The following is a 24305-nucleotide window of genomic DNA, read 5'->3' as shown; positions in this document are numbered from 1 at the left end:
TTTGGATGTAAAATCAATAGAGATAATAATAATAATAATAATAATAATAATAATAATAATAATAATAATAATAATAATAATAATAATAAAATAATAATACAAAAGTGAAGTCACTAATATACACTAATATAGTGACAAAATTTATACTAATATATGAAGAGAGACTGTGAGTTAACGGAATCAAAAACGACTGGATCGATTTTGACGTTTCTGTCACTATTTGAAAGATATTATTCCGGGTAATATAGGATATATCACACTGGAATATTAAAGAGTTCCGTATTATTATTTAGCGTATGATGCTACAGTTAACAGTGGTGGTGATTATTGTTTTAACAGGAAGTATAACTAAACCATCCTATACTGTATATATCACTAATCAGAGGGAAAAAATGAAGATGTCGGTCAAAGAAAAAAAAGGGCCACGAAGGGCGTGAAAATGAAAGACTTCCTAGCCCTCGCAAACCTAATAGCGTCGGGGTCGGAAAAGAACAAGAGTTGACCAAGGGAGGTCGGATAGGATAGATGAAAGTGATGAGCCTGGCACAAGAAAGTGGAAGCAATGCCATGACTCAGATAAAGGCCGCGTGGTCGCCAACCCACGCACCAAAGTTTAGAGCCCCTTTTAGTCGCCTCTTACGACAGGCAGGGAATACCGTGGGTGTTATTCTACCGCCCCCACCCACAGGGGGAACATTCTAAGATTCTAGAACCGAATGTCGACCTACATTCTAATATTCATCTAACCTTAATCTTATTTCATACACCTGGTTATCCCCTCCTTTAATTAAGGATGGTTAATCTTGCCCGGTTAGTAAAATAATTGTGATTATAACTGTTACCCATCTCTACAGGAGCTTTCTGATTTTTTTAAACCCATCTTCAGAGGAGATATATTTTACGTTTGAACACCTTTTCCCCAACTTCTCTTTGTAGCTGGTGACTCCAAACTCTTCTGATGTCCATCTTCAGTCATCTTGATAACAAATTGAAAGGGAATTAGAGGTATACAGAAGACCTGTTACCAAAGGAGCTCGGTTATAGAATGAAAACTACCTCGCTGACATAGCTCTTCTCCGAAGTGGAGAAGGGGAAGTGTGTTAACACAATACCCAAAGCACTCACTGTTGGTATGTTGAAGAACGTACTCCTTATGTAGGCACGGTACGGACCGTATAGAGAACAACACTACATGACAATAGCAAGTTTATTTCTTAACTTCAGGTGCCATTTATATAGTCAATTTGTAGACAAGTTCTCTCTTTATATATTTATACAAATAAATGCCGCTGTACACCACATACCGTAGTACAAATGCAGAAAATGGTGGATTTTAATTGAAAATGGGGTAAATCTATTCAGTTTTTTGTTTCACTGTGAATTGTCCTCTTTCTTATGTTGTAATTTTTCAGTTTATATTTCTCATATCATTATCCTGTATTTGGAACCAATAAAGTCCATACAAATAAAATTAATTCCGTATCATTTTCGAACAATAATCATGATTTAAATAATATTATTTAAAGGATAACAAATTTTTCCGTGGAAACCTAAAATATTTACTTTCCACGTATTAACATTTAAGTCACGTAACATACCTAGTATTCATATGTGCGTCTGTTGTTATGGTATTTATATCAACGTCGAATGTGAACTGTAGTGAAGTGACATTTCGGTTCAAAGTATTCGACATATATTGTCTAGAATTCGAATGTCGGCCACCCTAGTGAGATGCCAAACACGACGTTATTCGGCTATACGCCCCTAGCATTTGTAATTAATTCTCATTCGTCATACACATTAATGCTTGAACAGGAGCTTTATCCTGTGTTGTCGCAAGTCAGTGCCTCAGCCTATTTTGATTTTCTTCTCTCTGTCAGATAATTCCTTTCATTATTTCTACAGTATATGATCCTGCGACATATAATTTTGAAATCTGTACAAGATACTTGGACAAGATACGTACTATGTTAAAAGGCGAAGGCCTTCAGAAAATTTGGAGCCTCTTTAGACCGAGTGAAGCAGGGATGGGCAGCTAGTATTACTACAATCCTGAAATATTCTCACATAAACCTCCTAAATTTCCTAACGATTCGGATAGAATTCTGTATCCTAACTTGATGCAGGAGAAATACCAAACTCAACGAAACAATTCCATTGGAAACTGGTAATATAATGTGCTGTTATGTATATGTGGTTTATAGTGCCAGCTCTCTGCTGGATGGGTTGCGAAACTCTTACCAGGAAGCCTCAGGTTCCATTCCTGGCACATCGCAGGATTTTAATCCTGGGGTGAAGACTACAACGTAGTTTACTCATGCTGATGTGAACTGAGGAGCTGTCAGATATGAGAAAGAGTAGACATAGTGATGAAGGCCTAGTAATATGGCTAAGGATTTTGTCACTCTGACCACGTACCACTCCCATACCTCAAGACCATTTAGTTTCGATGCTGTCATCTTGCCAGGGTAGGGCCCTTAATTGACTGTATGCCACTTGTTTGATTTTCAGTAACATAAATAACAATATAATGATGTCCATATTTATAGTATTTCATGAGCGTTATGAATTATCACGTTAAGCAGCAACCATAGGAAGATAATGATCATGTATTCGTCGTTTGCTCGACACCGTCGTCATAGTCCTGAAGATATCTTGGTTATCACGCTGGTTATCTTAATCCTGTGCAATGTGTCGGATAACTTATCATATTACGATGACTACTGAAATTAGTGATTACATTAGTGTAGAGTTTAGACAGAAATGCCGGGCCCGTGGTGTAGGGGGGTGGTGTGCCTGCCTCTTACCCTCAGGACCCGGGTTCGATTCCCAGCCAGGTCAGGGATTTTTACCTGGACTTGAGGGCTGGTTCGAGGTTCACTCAGCCTACGTGATTAGAATTGAGGAGCTATCTGACGGTGAGGTAGCGACCCGGTCTAGGAAGCCAGGAATAACGGCCGAGAGGATTCGTCGTGCTGACTATACGACACCTCGTAATCCGCAGGCCTTCGGGCTGAGCAGCGGTCGCTTGGTAGGCCAAGGCCCTTCAAGGGCTGTAGTGCCATGTGGTTTGGTTTGGTTTGGTTTGGTTTGGTTTGGTTTGGTTTGGTTTGGTTTGGTTTGGTTTGGTTTGGTTTGGTTTGGTTTGGTTTGGTTTGGTTTAGATAGAAATAATGAGTGGATAACCAAATATCATAGGAGAATTACTTAGGACCGGAAGTGAAACCTCGGATATATGAAACTTGTATATCGGTGGTGTATCTCTCATTTCGTCTCAGCTACTACAGTGGATTTAAAAATGAATATCGATAATAGATTAACCTGGAGCTGTGGTATTGTCGCAGATCAGGTGGAGCATGGACTGACGTTCATGAAAGAAGAGGCTTTACGTTATATGCATGTACATGAAGGCAGCCATCTACTATGACTCTAGGGAAATCGGCAGACGACACTCAAACAGTGGAAGCAGAGGACCGATAACCGAATATGTAATTTTAATTAAAGGTATATACTGTCTTGTGCAGATCCTAAGTAATTGGGAAAGGCCAGGAAGTTTTTTAAAATATTGTAAGGACTCTCTAGTACTTATGTTCGAATGGGAATCTCAAACAACATAACACTTATAATATGCCCGTTCATGGAATTTGTTTTTGAAACATTGAAAGCAGTTTGAATATTTCCCTGACGTGTACCTAACCCATGTGCGTTTATTCATTATTCGTGAACAGGTTTGGATCTATGACTCACACTACACTTTCTCACCTGATTACGTTGTAATGGTTATCCCAAAACACTCAATGCCAAACAGAAGAAACTAAAGCAGCATAGGTCACTACAAAGACCGATGTGTGTGTCAGTGTAACATGAAGATATAGCACAGAAAGAATCTTCAAAATGTTGGAATTTTAAATTTAAATAAGTGTTGTATCATTTTTCAAAGTTCAGTACACCGCGCGTAAGAAGATTAGACGATATCCACGTGTATACATTACCTCCATTGCTTCGCTTACTCGCTATGACGGATTCACTAATCCAATAGAGTGACTATAGGTAACACATCCTCCTAACTTCACTTGATAGAAGAATATCACTCAAGCCTGGTGGTGGGGGGAGGGGTACATTTGCACTCCCGACGTTTTAAAACGTACATACCCCGTAGTTATTCCCGCTTGCAGTAGGAGAAAGCATGTAGCAATGTATAAGGGACAATCAAAATGTTTTGTTCGACGACCGTAAAGTCCTCAATCGAGATGCCAATCAGGCGAAATCGCCCTGAGCATTGTGGCATTCATCCCACCGGCGCACCAGGGTGAAGATTCCGTGTGATAAGACACCGTGTCCTGTTGCGTGAAGAAGTCAATAGCCACCTGCTGCACAGCCTCGTCCGACAGGAAGCGTCGACCCTTCAAGGCCCTTCAATCGCACGAATGGTTATGCGCCGGTCCGCTCTAAGCGCCCCATCCACCGCCCACTTGCTGTTGTACGTAATGTAAGAGGCTGGCTTCCCAGATCGACCGGCGTCTTGTGTCGAAACGTTCAGAACTTGGTGCACATGTTTTCGACAAACATGCTGCCACATACAGAGTTTTCTTTCTCCGATGGATGTCCATCGGCAGCCAAGAACAGAAATAACAGCACGTTGGTCCTGTTTGGACGCATTTTGGTAATAACGTCGCCATAGTTAACGTGGTCGCATTTAAAGCACGCACCTCAACGCGACACAATTGCTACATTAAGCCTTTGCCTACATGTCTGGCCTTATGTACACGCATCGGAGTCGCGCTACGTTGGATGTCTGCTGCAGCAACGACCTCTAACGGAAACATTTTGATCACGCCTGATATATCAGTGATGTACACGGCAGCACAGCAGTTGTCATTGAACGCTTGGAGCCAGCGTGAGGTATGGAGCATGATACGAAGTGGCCTTGTCTGCAAAGCTGGTTGGCTGATCATTGCCAAGGCGACTATGGTGCAAGGAACTTTATCAGAGCGCGGCGCTTGCAACGGATAAGTGTGGTGCTTGTGAATAAAAGCAATCCAAAACGTTCATGTATATTTACACGGTATTACAGTATATGATCAATTTTAGAGATATTTCAATGTAACTGCCATTGCCTGCAGGACATACAATAATAGATACCGCTCAACAGCCGACGCTTAGTACTCAGTTATCGCTAAATTGTTAAAATGAAAACGAAAATGAAGGCAGAACTAATGATCTCATTTTCAATACGAATACACTAACTGGGGATAATATCAGACTGGGGTACCTGCGTTTAAATTTCAACGTTTCTTTATTTTTCCGTTTTTTCCTTAGATAATGCTTCAAAATAATATGGTGGACGAACCGAGAATTTAAATTTTATATCATAACGATTTGTTCTCCGTTTAGGCTTTATTATTTTTAATACAGGAAACACAGTTTATGGGAATGTTGTCCGACTCGTTGGCAGAACGGTCAGCGTACTGGCCTTCGGTTCAGAGGGTCCCGGGTTCGATTTCCGACCGGGTCGGGGATTTTAACCTTAATTGGTTAATTCCAATGGCACGGGGGCTGGATGTATGTGTTGTCTTCATCATTATTTTCATCCTCATCACGACGGGCAGGTCACCTACGGTTGCCAAATAGAAAGACCTGCACCTGGCGAGCCGAACCCGTCCTGGGATATCTCGGCACTAAAAGCCATACGACATTACGTTATGGGAATATTATAGCAACAATTAAAACAGACGGATGAGAGAGAATGTGAGTAAAGGTATAGTGGACAGCTGGAAGCAAGCAAGTGTTGGGGAAGTGAACACGGAACAGAAGGCAAGAGCCTACACACGGACTCTGCCTCCTAGAAGTTACGTTTTGTTCATCTCTGATGAATGTCACAAATCTCTCTGAAAAGTTGATCCTTACGATACGTCTTTCTCTGGGTGCAGAAGTAAGAGGCGTAGACACAAAAAAAAAGAACGGCGTTCAGGCCTATTCTCAGCCAAAAAAATAAGCACAGTTGCTTCCACATTGCGTATTTTCAACTTCTTCTTCATCTATTCCTTAAAAATACCCATTCTCTTGTGTAATCATTCTTCCTTAAAAATAGATCTCTGTAAGAAAACACTCGTAGTTTATACAATTACACGAAAATGCATGTCTACAATGCCAGGTAAACGATTTAAATTTCAAGTCTATTTAATAATATTATTACTGGTATATAATAATTTCGTGTGGCTATTTATAGCCGAATGCAGCCCTTGTAAGGCAGACCCTCCGATGAGAGTGGGCGGCATCTGCCATGTGTAGGTAACTGCGTGTTGTTGTGGTGGAGGATAGTGTTAAGTGTGGTGTGTGAGTTGCAGGAATGTTGGGGACAGCACAAACTCCCAGCCCCCGGGCCATTGGAATTAACCAATTAAGATTAAAATCCCCGACCCGGCCGGGAATCGAACCCGGGACCCTCTGAACCGAAGGCCAGTACGCTGACCATTCAGCCAACGAGTCGGACATTATTACTGGTAACAGTAGGTCATACTGTCATTGGTCTATACCTTTACATGCATGAAATTGATCTCGTAGAACTCGCGCGGGCCAAGGGAAGGCATGCCGTTCAGAAAATTACTATGTAGACACCCTTTACCGCCCCGATTTGGAAAGTAAATGGTGATGCCAGTGAATACTAAAGCTATAGACCTATTCGTTTAGTAAGCCATACGTGGAAGATTTAACGTATACTATTCACGCATCCTAAATAATAGGTATCACGGCTAATCAGTTTGGTTTTGTCAAGGGCTGCTGCACAACTGATGCCATTCACGTTTGCCCGGATTCTCACGGAAAGACACGATGAAGAGAGTAAAACGTTACATATGGCATTTCTTTATCTTAAAAAAGGCTTGGAAAGAGTATCGTATGGTTTGCATTAAGGTCCCATAATGGTCCAGAGGTATGTATCTAGTGGATCAGCTTCTCTAGCATAACGTCAGCAGTTTTATCCGTTGTGCGGTAGGAAACTCTCGTCCATTCAGTATCCATATTAGTATTTATCAAGACTCTGCTTTACACCTTTACTCTTCATTCTCTGCATCAACACGGTCACCAAGTATTTACAGACACCACACCTCTAGGCCTTGTTGTATGCTTATAATGGTGATATTCAAGAAAAAACCTACACTTGAACTATTAGTCCAGGCGTGGAAAGACTACCTGTATGAATACTGTATATGGATTGCATCTGAACATCAAAAAAGGAATAATATCTTGAATGTGGAGAGAAAACAGGTGGCGGTGGCTGTGGCTGTGGCTGTAAACCTAATAAAGTGTCTGAATTTCAATACCATAGTTCACATCTGACTGTAGCACTTTAATGGACATACATCAAGGGATCAGTGCGACTTGCCTGAAGTGGTGGCGAGTTACAGATGTTCTCTGAGACGGTCTGTTTACTTAAAATCTAAGACTTACAAGACCGTGGTGAAAACTGTGGTACTCTATGGGAAAGAATGCAGTTTGACTACTATAAAAACAAGAAGAGAAGGTCCATGCCACAGTAATGAGGATGCTACCTTGTTTACTTGGTCATACCAGATTTCACCAGAGAAGAAACAAAGAGATTAGAGAAGAGTTTGGTTTAGCCCCAAAATTAGACAAATGCGAGAAAATCGCCTACAATGGTACTGTCATGTAATCCGGAGCGCCGGCAGTTCTGCTAAAACTGCGCTCAACATCTCTCCTCCGGTACATCGACCAAGAGGACGGCCAAAGAAACGCTGTATGGATGTTATCGAAGAAGACATGATCAGAGTTGGAGTGACAGCTGAGTACACTGAAGATCTTGCGAAGTGGCTAATTATGCATAATATAGAATGACACAAACGTTAAGCCAAAATAGAAGAAGTGCTGTTGCAGAGGATGACTGGGATGGATATTTTAACTATGTAGACATGTGGAAGCGGTAGAGAACACATATCGAGAGAATGATTGCATCCTGCCGGATGTCTGTGACAGCATAGTGATTTTTCGTAAACAATACTTCTGAAATAAAATCACGGAAACAGCGATGAAATCAGAAACTGGGATGGTTTCTGTGAATCCGAACCTACTTTAAATAATTCTGATGGTTTGCAGCACAGTAGTAGTTGCATGTTGGTCAAGCCCCCATCACATACCCTCTCCACCCAAGGTTGTTTAGGCAAGCATTTGACAGCACCTATTCTCTAGCTATATATTTCTCCAGCCTCTTTCTGTGTTCAGAAGTAGGCAGAGGATATGCACGTTGGTTATGTTCAGGCCTATTGTTAACCAATGTATCAGCACATTTTCTTACAAATGGTATGTTTCTAACTTCCTCTTCGTACTTTCATTACGAATACTCTTTTTAATTATAACTATCCGTTTAGGGAGTAATTGTTCTCTCTTCAAGTTAGATCTCTGTAAAACACCCGTAGTCTACAAAATGAAAGCTAAACCATGAGATAATCAATTTTTATTTCATACGTGATTAATACAGCGTATTCACGTCTGATATTTAATTAACCTGTTAATAATCGCATGATAATTAAATGTTGTGTTTATAGCCTGAACTTTACATATAATAGAGTAAGATTAGTTTTCCATTATCCTGGTGTATGTTTATGCGTAGTGGTACACGGTATCCTGGCAGGCAGGAACATTCATTACTCAGTGTGACTACATGGAAACAGTGGTACACAAACTAATGTAATTGACAAATAGCTGGTCACCCACGACTTGTACTATGTTGGGATACAATTTAATGAAATGAGGTGTAAATGCAGTTTATATTCAATAACCACAATGAGTTGGCATTCATCAGAGCGGTGAGTGAGCACATAACGGCACTTTTTATGCTTCATGGGAATTGGTGTCAGCGAACGGAAGTTCTACTCGCATTTTTTAATGTTGCGAAAATTCACCAATGTTTTCACACGCACTAACCTTATCTATGTATCTATGCTGTTTTATATTCATCGATTCGTGGTAACTAAATGCATTATTGTACCCAGTGGTATTTGCATTAATCTGAAATATCGCAATATGACACTCATACAATTGATAAATATTGTTGCCTAGGTATATTTTCTCTTAAAATGTTACCACCATCAATCACCACGTTTAGAAATGAAGATCCTTACAGAAGTTACTTAAGCTACTCACTTAATTAAGGAAATAAATTGGTTACGAGTTACGCAGAAGAGATTACCTGGATTAAAGCTATAATTCGGAAGAAGGTGTATTCAAACCTATTCATCGGCAGTCCTGATGATATTTTTCCTAGGTTGTCATTTCTGCAACGGTTAAATGCCGAGTCCTGTCATTGCATCTATGGAAACCAACAGGTAACTGATAGGTATAGAGCATTTATTATTCCCTAATTTGCTTCGTCTTCATGAATTGTCCGCATTATTATTATTATTATTATTATTATTATTATTATTATTATTATTATTATTATTATTATTATTACTTTTTAATGTTTCGACAATTCACCAATGTTTTCACACGCACAAACTTGTATATGAATCTATGTTGTTTCATATTAATCGATTCGTGTTTTTTTTCAACCAGTGGTGTTTGGATTCATGTGAAAGATTTCAATATGGAACTCATAAAATTGAGGAGTATTATTTCCCACCTGTACTTTCTCTTAAAAATATCGACATCAACAATCACCACGTTTTGAAATGTGAGGTGTTCTATCTAAATTTAGACTAGTATCAAGAAACTTACACTAGATGCAACGTACAACAAACATTATATCAGAACGACAGCATCCTGTGATAGCTTGAAAGAATGTGCCCGAGTGTTCAAGAATATGCCTCAACACTGAACAGATTTTTCTATACCCTCCACAATGAAGGACGGAAGTTGCTAGTTGAACCACTAGGTATATCACAGCATCAGGAACCACTTGATTGGGGGTGAAAAGATTACTATTCAGGGCTTTCTTCACCAGATTAATTACGTGAAAGGGAAGAGATCTTGATTTTAAGGCAAGGGATACAAAACACCCCAAAGGTTGTCCATTGCTGCGTTGGCAATGTGTTGACTTGCGTTACCACAGAGCACAGGCTCTCCTGATAGTATTCCTGATCAACGTGCCCTCCTTCCGCAATAACTGAATCGTGCTACGATGAGTTTGTTTGGACGTAACCATTAAAAAAGCAATATTGCTTCAACATTTTCCTCCACTAAGGATTTGTGTTCAGACTATGGCCAACTTGATGCAACGCTCTAGCTAGGTTCTTACCGGCCTTAGCAAATAGGTCCACGCACTGTAATCAATGTAGTTCCATTGCGCGACACGTGGCGCTGTGGTAGAACCACACGGTTGTGTGGTAGAAATGAATACTCTTCTGAGAAAAGAGTATTGACTTTGACTACCGATTTATCGTAATTTATAGGCATGGAGATTGCTCCATGGATTAATAATGTTAAATTTTTTAATCTTAAATGCTACTTTCGTTGATATTTGCCAAAAATATATCGTGAAATGAAACTTTGTAGGGTTGGAGTGGTTCAGCTGGCAGTCCTTAACTGTGAGTAATTATAGTCACTGACGAGACTCCAAAATGTTTCCTGAAACTAGAGCGAGAATCAGCCTTTGTTTTACGTACGGTACGAACAACTTAAAAACTTACGCCGAAATGTTAAATTAACGTAGCGACAAAAGAATCTACTGTACTAGCAAGGCTTAGTGGGGCCATACATCATTCTCCATATTTGTACTGCTTAAATGAAAGGAAAACATTTAGGATGTGATGCGCGAGGTTATTTCCCAGTAGAGGCCTCAGTAATGGGAATATAACTATGTGTTGCCAAAATGTTCAGAGATGAGGAAAAGGTCAATTAGCAAGGGATTACTTAGTAGTGGCCCCTTAAGGTGACCACCGAGATAACGGGGGCCACAGCCAGAATCAGTTGCAAGCTTAAAACATCGTGTCAGCTTTTGCACATCCGTTCCAGGAAACAACAATATTCTAGAGATCTAGGGGTTGTACCGTGCTTGAGAGATGTGCTGTGTTTAAGTTGCAGAGTTGGGAAGAATGTGACAGGATTGTGAGCTGCACGTTAGTTCCTCATTTTTTGCCGTATAAATAACTTTTCTTAATAATGGTCATAAATAAGCCAAAACTATGTGCACCCTCGGTAAGTTATGAAAACATTTTTTTGTAACAATAGCAAGACAGATCTCGGATGCGTGCCTAAGTTCTATAAGCAGGCTTATATATTTTGTCAAATTCCCGCGGAATGATTGGAACCTCAAATGGCACCATCAAAAGTACGGCTAACTGTTTCGTAATTATCGGGCGTGATAACTCTGTTCCAGTGGTTCTATCTTCCTGTCAAGACGCCCGAGGCTTGAATTGCAGTCGATGCAAGAAGCATTTTAAAAATGGGAAGTCACATTCTATTGATCCGGATTCTGCTTCAAACACTAGATCCCGTTCCTTATCTTTTTTTAGTACTTTTGAGCCATAACCGCTTCAGTTATGGTGGTGTATTTTGAGAATCCAACAATTATTCGGGATTACCTTGTACCTTAAGTGATAAGTGGACGCAGTGGCGTACCCATAAAATAATTTCAGTGGGTGGAGTACCAGTTCAGGCCAGTAGCGTGGATACAAATTTTCCTTCGAAGGGGTTGTCAAAAGACTTTTATTTTTATTTAGAATATGCTTTGCGTCGCATCATAGGTCTTCTGGCGACGATGAGAATAGAAAAGGCTAGGAGTGAGAAGGAAGCAATTATTTTTTGCTATTGGCTTTACGTCGCACCGACACAGATAGGTCTTATGGCGACGATGGACAGGACAGGGCTAGGACTGGGAAGGAAGCGACCGTGGCCTTAACTAAGGTACAGCCCCAGCATTTTCCTGGTATGAAAATGGGAAACCACGGAAAACCATCTTCAGGGCTGCCGACAGTGGGGTTCGAACCCGCTATCTCGCGGATGCAATCTCACAGCTGTGCGTCCCTAACCACATGGCCAATTCGCCAGGTGGATTTGAAAAGCAAGCCGGTACTACAGAGTTCGGTGACGGATCTTCAGTAGATATTGATGGTTTTGAATGTTACCCTGTAATTATATCCTACAATCTAAACCATAGCTTCTGTACCATTAACATAAACCGGCTGCATTATTGAAACTGTTCGTAAAATTGATAATATCGTTCCTCGTGTGTGAGGAAGTAGAATCCTCAAAACATTTGTCTTCTTAAAAAAGGAACCACTTTGGAACTACGCCCCGTGGAGGTGACTACCTTCCAGGTCGTATGGCTTTTAGTACCGGGATGTGTCCGAGGACTTCGGCTCGCCAGATGCAGGTCTTTTGATTTGACCCCGTAGGCGACCCGTGCGTCATGATGAGGATGAAATGTTGATGGTGACGACACATACACCCCGTCCCCATGCCAAAGGAATTAACCAATTATGGTTAAAATGTTAAAATTCCCGACCCTGCCGGGAATCGAACCCGGGACCCCTGTGATCAAAGGCTAGCACGCTAACCATTTAGCCATGGAGCCGGACAATATTTTGAGTAAACTTGTTAAACTATTCATTGCAAAGGTGACGCTTAGTTTCGTGCGTTGGCCTTACTGTCATAACAGTAATGGTTGCTACTTGTCTGTGTTTAAATGTTGGGTATGGCGTGTACCTGTCATGGGACAAATATGATTCCGCCTAAGGAATCATTCAATAAAATAAAGTTTACGGTTAATAAATGCCCGAAAGTAGGAAAAGTGCTAATTTAACGGTATAATATAATCCTGTGTAGCCATTGTTAGTTTAGCGCAGCCCATGTAAGGCAGACCCTCCAGCGAGGTTGTCATTGTAGTGGAGGGTTGAGTTGTATGTAGTTTGTGAGTTGCAGCTATGTTGGGACAGTACAGATACTGCACCCTTTCTTACCGATTGTCAGCATCTGCCTCTGGCTCTTGCAAATGTAGATTCTTCTATTCTCAGGGGATTCCGGGTACTTCAGTCACTTGTTGAACTGAATCGATGGATGGCATAAGGAAATCTAATTATTACTGGAAACAAAATTTAAGAAGTTGGATAAAATGGATTTTTATAAAAGGAATTAATACTACGTTCAATAGATCTGAGCCACCGAATAAAAGAATGTATTACCTAAAATTCATAGCTCATATCCCTAGGAAGTTTTCAACATTGAGTTGCTTGCCTGAAAGGCTAGAACTGTGGATTTTTAAAATTATTGTTCTTTCGTTCACAGTCTGCTTTACGTCGCACTCACATAGATAGATCTTATGGCAATGATGAGGTAGAAAAGGGCTAGAAGTGGAAAGGAATTGACCGTGGACTTAATTCAGGTACAGCCCCAGCATTTGCCTGGTGTTAAATTGGGAAACCACGAAAAACCATCTTCAGAGCTGCCAACAGTGTGGTTGGAACCCACAATCTCCGGAATGTAAGGTGATAGCTACGTGACGCAAACCACACAGTCACTTGCTCGATACATAGGTATTCACAACCTATACACAGAATAGAAATTTTACATAAATGTGGATAAAAATGAAGACATCAGAAAAATTAATTTTATTGCTATTTGTTTAACGTTAATTGCCATTTCAGTATATAAATCAATAACAAAAAAGGAAATTAAAACTGAAAACTACTATAGGATTGCAAGTAACACCTTTGGTCGATTCACTTGGTCCGTGAACGTTCAGTTTCCGCAACCGGACTCCGAAATTTTCTTTAACTAAGGTTATCCACCGATCCCAAAATGCCACGAAGGATGTCATCAGTCACCCGGCTAATATGCCTAATAATCTACATCATCATCATCATCATCAACAACAACAACAACAACAACAATAATAATAACAATAAGTTCTTAGATCGATACAGGTGATAACTGTTAAAGCTAATCTCGATAATGACCCTTCAACTACTACTACTACTACTACGAACCTTTGAAGATAGCTGAGAGATATTAATTCGAACTACGGTCTTCATAAAATGGTTCATTACAATTGATCTCAGTGAAGTAGAATCGCAGAAGCAGAAATCCGCTGGGCAATTAGCGAGAGGGTCGGGAAAAGACGCGACCTCATTCATCTGTTGAAGGAGGATGGCGAACAAGAGATAGGTATAGCGTCTACTTAGTTACGTGAGCCGAGGAAGTTTAACTGTCCTGTAATATTTTTATCATATCGTTTTAAACAAAAGGTTTTATAGTTTATTCCTTTAAGGGGCTGCGTTTCCGACCAGTAACGCAGCTTCAATCTGTATTTCTCGTGTGGATTCAATGTTATTGTGGTAAATTCCTGGTAAATCCAGGGTTGTATATACTTAGCGATACTCGTTTAATTATTATCACTACTGTCCGTGATGTGTTGCTTAGACGGTAGAGCACTGGCTTCGTAAGCTCAAGTAGGTGGGTTTGATCCAGCTCAGTCCAGTGGCATTTGATGGTGTTCAGATACTCCAACCTCGTGTTGGTAGATTTATTGGCATGCAGGACAAAATTCATGACCCTTCGGTGTCTCCGAAAACCTTAAAAGTAGACAGTGAGATGTAAAACCAGTGCTGCCAAGAATGACAGGTCCATATTTTCAGTTTGCATCCTAGAGTTCATAATTATAATTTACTCATCCCAGGAAAACACGATTCTTTTTTTTGCGGTAACCCACTTCAGTATAGGTTAGTAATTTCTTGATAGCATTGAAAATATATCCAAATTTACATCAGAAAATTCAAGAATACAAAACAGGTCCCGGTAAGAACCAGATAAATTGATTTTTTTTAAATGTTCTGAATGTCGTTAATAAAAGTGGCTTGAAACAGGTAATCCAGCTTGCCTTGCGTACATTACATTTTCTGTTGTTATTGTGGACATGGTACGTATTACCTTGTAAATGAATTACAGGTAGTGAATTTATGAAGTTGACTTTGTTAATGAGAGCTGTTAAAGTTCTTAAATGTGACTTACACCTCTTTGTATTCAACCGGACCACATAAGAAAATATTGGACAAGTTAGTTTCACTCACAATCCAAAACAGGTAAGTCATTCATTTTTGAAACTAAACAAAATTATACGTAAGCCATTATGTAAAACACTGCTTCATGTAACGCAGAATGATTTACAACACAGTTGACAATCAATGATTTGGTATTTAAAAATTCTTCCCCTGAAAACTTTCATTTTTTACTTTTCTTATTTCCTGGGATTTACAGTTTTGTTTTCTCTCGTCTAGAAGAACACTGTTAAATTTTGTTTCCAGAATAAATGCAAAGGAACAAGAGAGAATAGGAAAGGAACACGTGTCACGTATACCATAGTTTGTAAAGGGTCTTGCCTTTCGAAGAAGACTGCTGATCTCCCCCGATGAGCAGCATAATAGGAGTGCTAAGATGTTAGCGTGATTCTGCAACAACCAAGAACTTTAATTGATTTGATATGCCAGCATTGTGTCAGAGTTTGTGGTTTTAAACTGGGTCTCTTCAGGCTTCCAAAATTCCTCAATCAGTGACCTTAATGCACTCGGAGGACATTTTACTCTTCAACGAGAGAATATGTATTGTCTGGGTCAGGGTGAAGATATCCGCAGACGTATTGCTTGCCATTCGTGAGCAGACTGAAACAATAGAGCATGAAGTAGGCACTCACTCAACGTCCACTTCAGTAGCGTAAGGGTTAACACTATTAGCTCCCATCTTCGGAGTCCTGCACTGGCTTAGATTGCCGGTACTATCAGAGATTGTAGATGCTGCTCACCTCCATTGGGAGTTGAACTGCAAAGAGCTACACCACCCCTGGATGAGGATACGAGTTTACTTTTATTCCCCCTACGTATCATACACATGCACTGTAGTTACGCAGCTGATGACCTTAGTGCTTCCTTTTTGTTGTTTTTTGTATGGGTATCTAGATGGACCATTTTGTTTAAAGTCAATTTCTTTTTCTCGGTATGGCATTACTGTGGATACAATGTTTACTGAAAGTAGCACGAGTAATCAGACAAATTTTAAATTTCACCAGCATGCTATGCAAACCAACATTTGAACCCAGACTGCGTTAATGTCCAGTTATATTCTCCTTTACAAGTGTGTATATACCACGTTTCCAATAAAATGTACTAGTGAAATATAACATTGGGTGTGTCTGTACTGTGTTAAATGTGTGTATACTTAATACCGGCGAAGTGTACAGTGTATGTCCCAAGCATGTACCGTATTCGCAGAGCAAAGACAGGCTTGTATAACCCATAGTCTCAGCTAGCTTCTCTTGGGACCTTGTAGTTCCTTGTGTGCGTGTATTCATATAAATGATTTATACTTGGAAGCGCAATGAAATAATGAGTCAAAAGTTAGGAACTCGAGCAAGACGGGAAAAGAAAGACGAACGTCATTCATTTGCATACCCGTCGCATTTCGTCGAGGATAATATGGGAGAGCGATTTGTAAATCTCTGCGCCAAGAGTTCTCAAGCTTTCAAGCTTTACTGAGACAATGACGCAGACAGACTTAACACTTCCCTTAAACTTCTTCAGCTTTAGACTCTGAGGCACCCCGTTTCAACATGAACAGCCCTCTGCACAATGTGTGAACTAGAGTAGAATAAATTAAAACTAATCGAGACTCAGCTGTGTGCAGGAGCGAACTGATGATATTTCTCATATTTCATTAAGATATTATAATTAGCGTACATATTGTGTTCATAAAGCTGTTTATACACTTTGGTAGATGAGCCAGAACATATAGGTTAGTTTCTATATAATAATCGTGGTGACAGTGCTGATTAATACATTAAGGGGCAAGTATGAAATAAATTTTGACTCTTGAGGATTCAACCTGCCTTCGCGCTGATAACGTCAGACAGGCAATCAGAGAGAGGGACAGCAGAGAAGCATAAAACCCGACAAGGAACACTGTTGTACAATGGAACTGTTATAACATTTTATTAATTTCAGATTAGGGGTACATACAATTTGTTAAAATGGAGCTTTCCTTTTGCTTATAGATTCTTGTTTTCAATTTTCTATTTTAGAGTTCTATGGAGGATAAACCATAATACTTTTTAACTGTATGTACATTTTTCTTCGTAAAGCAAGATCATGTACCATGGAACATAACCTCTTCTTTGTTGGATCAAAGGGAATGTGGAAGGCGAAATAGCTGTACGTACACGTATTTCAAATGTATATGTCATCGCAAACCATTGGAACAAATCTTTTCCAAAGTGTGAAATAACACAGTAGGGTGTCTGTCTGTCTGTCTGAGGTCATCAACACGAAGGATGGTTGGATCCTCAAATAACAGCACCAAATATTGTGCGGTTATACAGAAAACACATAAACTGATGGCGGCGCCAAAATGAGGCATACTACGCAAGATCGGCAGTGAGGTAGTTTGCCGTTACTTTCCCCACTGGCCCAGAAAGTGCTATTAGAGCAGAACTAGTTCTCTGCTAGAACCTTCCATAACACCCGGACGCACTAGTTGTGGACCGAATGTCAATACTCAACACCACCCATACCTCAGCAGTTTTCGTATTGTCCCAATCATAAATGTGACTGGAACTTCGGTGGACACCACAGTTTACTCAAATCTGTCCCAGGGAATAGATGAAAAATACTGCGTCATTCAATAAATACAGTAGCAACAGATGGAGATGATGTCCTGAAAGGATAAATATTTTCCGGTTACACTTGCACACAATGTTGCAAAAACTACGAATATAATTCTTCCATCATTTTAGCCCAATTATTTCTGGTTCATTTCATAACTCATGAAAATCCTCATCCTTGGTATGAGTAATCTCTAACTTTCGTGTTCATCAAATCATCGTTCACTTTTGCGATTGTATTTAAGAACTAAAACGAACATGATTTTCGACCTTATCTTCTGTGCAAAATTTTGTTATAACAGAAAGAATGACCTTCAGAGTTTTGAACTTTTGAAAAATAGCTTGCCAGAGTATCCTATTTCAAATCCTACACTTTGCAAGCTTCTCTGATAGAAATGTCGGCATTTGGATGAGCAATAATTGCTTCAAAGGCTTTTTTTAAATATCCAGATCAGGCTCTATTTCCTGGCATGATCTAAACAAAACAAAACAAAAAAAGAAGCGATACCATCGTGTGCCAAGATCAATCGTAAAGGAGGTAACCCTTTCATTGAAATGTGGCTCCCTTAATTATAAATTATAATTAATCACTAAAGCCGGCATTTACAATACACATATTCATCAGATGATGACAAAGACACAACAAGTGGTTGATGTAACAAATAAAATTCCGCTTCTGTGTTACAGAACATATATAATATTACTTTTGATGTGAGTTGATTAATTCCAAAATTCGAAATGTCCACAAAAATTTTAAAATGAGGTATTTTATGTTTCATAACCGTTGTGGCCCTCTGTTTAATATGTGATAATGTATTATAGAGAAGCCAGTTTTCTTACTCACGTAGCTGTTGTAACTAGTGAAATGGATGGCGAACAAGAGATTAGAGTCCGTGAAAATAGCATTAGGCTATAGCTGCCGAGCCAGGGCGATGGTTCATTGTGTGGATTACTGTAGTCACGTCCTAGTGTGTGAACCATGGGCAACAGCTGAGTGGCCTAGTAAGTGGTCCTCAGAGTCGGGATACGAGTTGCTACTGAATGGGAGTAGGCATCTGGGATATATTCTAAATCATGGCCATCCTTTTTCTCAGGCGGCTAGGGCTATACTATCCACCAGTGGTCCCTAACCCGTTAGGGGAGCGATCCTCACTTGAACTATGTGTAAGTAGGATAGCATCCTGCTTCATGAATTTACCGAGTTCAGAACATTTTAAGCAAGCCTCGGACCCATGGGAGTAACGGAGTCCCATTCCCATTTGACAGGCGGGGGACTCCTTGGAAACAACTTGGCGGATGTAATGGAATTCGATGGGGAGATATCAATATTATTGAGGGTAATAGAAGAAAGTAGAACTGGCTGAGTCAGCAAAGAAGTTGCATCTGGATGTGCTAGGAGTAAGTTAAGTGATATTCGTGTAAGTGGAGATAACGAGGAAGAGATAGATTATACAGTGTAATTGACGGGTGTTAAAAAGGGAATGGCAGAGAATTGGGTAGGGCTGTTCATCAGGTATACTTTTGCACGCAATATAGTTTCTGTTAGGCACCTAAACAAGCGAATGATGTGGGTAGATTTGGCAGTTGGAGGAATTAGGACGAGAATTGTCTCAGTGTTTTCGCCATATGAGGATGCAGGTGAGGATGAAATTGACAAGTTTTTTGAAGCATTGAGTGACATCGTAGTCAGGATCAACAGCAAGGATAGGAGAGTGTTAATGGGCGATTTCAATGCAAGAGTCGGAAATAGAACTGAAGGATACGAAAGGGTGATTGGTAAATGTGGGAAATATAAGGAAGCTAATAGGAATGGGAAGCGTCTGCTGGACTTATGTACTAGTATGGAATTAGCAGTTACAAATATATTCTTCAAGCATAAGGCTAACCACCACTACGCATGGGCGGGTAGCGGTACCATATCTATAATGGACTATATCTTAAGCAACTTCGAATTCAGGAAATCTGTTAGGAATGTACGAGTTCTTCGGGGATTTTTCGATGAAATAGACCATTATCTGCTCTGTAGTTATTCTTATTGGGTCTTCTTGGAATTTTTTCTCTCTCTTCACCTGGTAGTCCTAGAATGGAGAGTCTTATTTTACCCAGCGCCTCACAGTAGAAAAGTATGTGTTCAGCTGATTCCTCTGCTACATTGCATTTCCTACATATTTTCCTCTATGATACTTCCCAGGTACGTGAAACTCTGTACCTTCCTAAGATGTTCTTTTCCGAGCATTATCCCCCTTGTAGGTCACTCCTTCCTTCTACTTCTGATCACTGTATCGCTCTTTCTGGCATTAAATTTCATTCCATATTGTTTCACCTCCTCTTCTCATGCATCCAAATTTTCCTGGATCATTATCATTATCTCGCAATTTTTGACATAATGTTTCATTCCATATTGTTTCACCTCCTCTTTCCATCCATCTAACTGTTCCTGGATATCCTATTCCTTTTCTCCCCAGACTAACAAGTAATCTGCAAACATCATCACTTTAGTTTTTCCTTCCCAAACTTTCGTTGCCACATTTGTCATTAGCTCGTCTATTACTACAATGAAGAGTAAAGGTGACAGAGCACTTCCTTACCTTAATCCAATTTTTTGGCTCAAACCAGTCTGTTCTCTCTCATTCTACTTTCACACTGACATTCCCATGGTACATCTATTGTAGGCTTCTCGACACATTTCATCTGTAAGGCTTCCCATTCCTTGTTCCTGCACACATGATCATATGCTTTCTCAAAGTCCAAGAAGTCCATCAGTAGATGGCCAATTTCTTCTATTCGACCAAATTTCATTTTGTGATGCATCATCTGCTACGACAGTCATCGCCAGCTGTACATTGGCACTTGTAGCTTCAGTCACATCAGCCGGCACTAGACCAGGATGACATTACGTACATCATCTTCATTGTTAGTATTGGTAAAAGCAAAGTCACCTCCGAACAGACCATGAAGGCCCTTGGAGGAGTGGAAGGTAAAAGCTTCCACCATTGTTAACCTCGGCACTTGATGGTGTAGAGCGGTTAGCTCTACGCCCGGCTACCTTTTCCCCCAGGAATTAACCTGGTACTCATTTTTGGTGTAGGCTGAGTGAACCTCAGGGCCATATGGATAGTATTAGTAGTAGTAATAATTTTAGTATTATTAGCTTAATATGGTCCAAGGAGTAGCAAAGTAGTATAATTCATATTACTATAGAGTATTCGAAGTTATTTCAGGTTAATATATTTATTATTATTATTATTATTATTATTATTATTATTATTATTATTATTATTATTATTATTATTATTTACAAATACATCGCAAATGGGAAATATCAATGGCCACTTACAGTAATGTAATAATAAATTAAAGTTAACATTTAACATAATTACCCAACAACAACAACAAAATCAAGAAACAACAACGAGAGTACAACAAGCAATTCCATGGAAAGAAAATATTACAAGAAATACTGCTACCTTTGCATTCTAAATCCAGCACCATCGATACAAGCACGCAGACCCATATTTGAGAATCGGTCTTACCAAACATGTATAAGCTTTATTTTTTGCACCAGAATTACCTTCGTTGAGATTCCGCATAATAAAATGTAACGATCTCCAGGATTTCTTAACCACATTTACCACTTACTTTGTCTAATTTAAGTCCTTTTTAATAGTAACAGCTAAGTACTTACAAGTATCAACTTCAACAACACCCCCCAACCCACCCACCCACCCACCCACCCACAAGTTCGCAATCCCCCTTGCTGAAGCAATAGTTCGTCGTGCTCTATTTTTATCTCCCGGTATATGACGCAATCATCAGCAAAGAGACGCACTTCCGATTTTATCGAATCAGGCATATCATTCATGAAATGTAAGAAAAGATATAGCGTACAGTAGAACGGTTGGGTGTATAAAATATTTCGTTTAAACAGACACTGACAGCAATTAAGCTAAGAGGGGCTTAATATTTTTTCTCCTTCACTTGATGATATTGTGAAAATAATAGTTACTAACGAGCAAGTTGGCCGTGCGGTTAGGGGTGCACAGCTGTAGCTCGCACTCCGGAGATGGTGGGTTCCAACCCCACTGTCGGCCGCCCAGAAGATGGATTTCCGTGGTTTCCATTTTCACACCAGGCAAATGCTGGAGCTGTACCTTAATTAAGGCCACGGCCGATTACTTCCCAGTCCTAGTCCTTTCTTATCCTTCGTCGCCATAAGACCTATCTGTGTCGGTGCGACGTAAAGCAACTTGTAAAACAAATAGCATCTACTTTGTTATTAACTAGCTACCTGCCCCGGTTTCCCACGGAAGCGGTTATGGGTTATACTTTTAACCGAGGACTAATATTATGTCCTTGTATAAGATACTAATCATTTTTCCTCCAGTAATATACACGAACCCCGGAGGCCCGGGTTAGATTCCCGGCTCTGCCACGAAATTTGAAAAGTGGGACGAGGGCTTGAATGAAGTCTACTCAACCTCGGGAGGTCAACTGTGTAGAAGTGGGTTCGATTCCAACCTCAGCCATCCTGGAAGTGGTTTTCCGCGGTTTCTCACTTCTCCTCCAGGCAAATACCGGGATGTTATCTAACTTAAGGCCACGGCCACTTCTCTCGTCCTTGTCTATCCCCTCCAATCTTCCCACCCCCCCCCCCGCAAGGGGCCTGCTGAGCATAGCAGGTGAGGCCACCAGGGTGAGGTACTGGTCATTCTTCCCAGTTGTATCCCCCGACCCAACGTCTCACGGTAAAGGACACTGCCCTTGAGGCGATAGAGGTGGGATTCCTCGCTAAGTCCGAGGGAAAAACCGACCCTGGATGGTAAACAGATTTAGAAAGAAATAAATACGAAAAGATTTCGTTTTGATGTAACACGCAAAAGGACACATGAACATGCACTGAGAAGAACATTCGGTACCGAGATCAAATTCAGCCACATAACGTGTCTGACCCTGTGCTTCGTTTATTACCATGCCAAAGCATTATTATTATTATTATTATTATTATTATTATTATTATTATTATTATTATTATTATTATTATTATTATTATTATTATTATTATTATTATTATTATTATTATATTAACCTAGGCATGAACTAAACTGTCTAATGCAAGGTGCTTTTGCACGCTAAAGTGCATTCCAGGATATTAAACAGCATGCTGTAATGACTTACTCACACGGGCACAGACAGTATCATAACTTAAGATGATAATGATGATTATTAAGATGATGATGCTTTGTTTTTAAAGGGGCCTAACATCTAGGTCATCCGCCCCACTAAGGTAAGATTTAGAATGAATGTTACCGGGCGATTTGGCCGTGCGGTTAGGGGCATACAGCTGTGAGCTCGCATCCGGGGGATAGTGGGTTGGAACCCCACAGTCGTCAGCCCTGAAGATTGTTTTCCTTGGTTTCCCATTTTCACACCAGGCACATGCTGGGGCTGTACCTTAGTTAACGCCACGGCCGCTTCTTTTCCAGTCTTAGCCCTTTCCTATCCCATCGTCGCCATAAGACTTATCTGTGTCGGTGCGTGTGACGTAAAGCAAATTCTAAGAAAACAAAAATATCCGATGTTTTCCATAATAATACGAAGATATTCTCAAATAGCTACCTTATTTTAACTGGAATAGAAATTTTATTTTTTAATGATATTGTTTCTGTGTATACTTTGTTAGGCAACCTCCAAATGGAAGTATTTTTTATTAAAGACACATTAAATTCATTTGTTTAAAGTGTCCTCTATCGCTGACTAGTATATAGGACGCCGTAATACTGCAAACATGTCCCCAAGGTGTTCTTTAACCTATTGGAGGCCAATGACTCGGAAATGCAGCATTAAAATGCCCTAAAATGCAACTAATTTCACTCGCAATCCAATCTGTTGTCTTCGAAGGAGACGGAAATCTTTACCGCTATAATCGGCTAATAATAATAATAAAAGTCATAATAATAATAATAATAATAATAATAATAATAATAATAATAATAATAATAATAATAATAATAATAATAATAATGACGTACGACTCCACGGCTGAATGGTCAGTGTACTGTCCTTGAGTTCAGAGAGTCCCGAGTTCAATTTCCGGTCGTGTCGGGGATTTTAATAGCTTCTGGTTAATTCTTCTGGCTTAGGGACTGGAGGCTTTTGTCTGTCCCAACACTCTCCTCTTTATATTTAGACAACACACCACACTAACAACCACCACAGGAATATGCAATGGTGATTATATCCCTCCATGTATGATTGGCAACAGGAAGAGAATCCGACTGTAAAACAGGGCCAAATCTACATATGCGCTGCAGTTTATGCCTACGTCCCCACAGAAAAACAGAAGATGGATATAGACTGAGGTTACGCAGAGAGACAGAAGAGCATTCCAACATTGCAGCAGACATCCGTAAAAGACGTCTGAAATTCTATGGGCACGTCCACAGATTGCCGGCAAGTAGACTGACACACAAGATTCTCACCTACATAGAACATCTAAAAAATATTCCATGGGTACTAGAAGTGAAGAAGGATCTGGAAAAAGCCCAGATAAACCCAAATGACACCGCGGACAGAAACCTTTATAGGAAAAAAATTAATGGATGGAAAGTGCAACCAGAGAACGAAGTGAAAAAGAAGACTGGAGCAAAGTGGACAGAAGAACGAAAAAGGATCCACGGAGAAAGGATGAGAGCTGTTTGGCAACTCA

This window comes from Anabrus simplex, chromosome 1 (assembly GCF_040414725.1).
Source record: "Anabrus simplex isolate iqAnaSimp1 chromosome 1, ASM4041472v1, whole genome shotgun sequence".
Classification (NCBI taxonomy): Eukaryota; Metazoa; Arthropoda; class Insecta; order Orthoptera; family Tettigoniidae; genus Anabrus; species Anabrus simplex.
Note: the sequence above shows the minus strand (reverse complement) of the source record.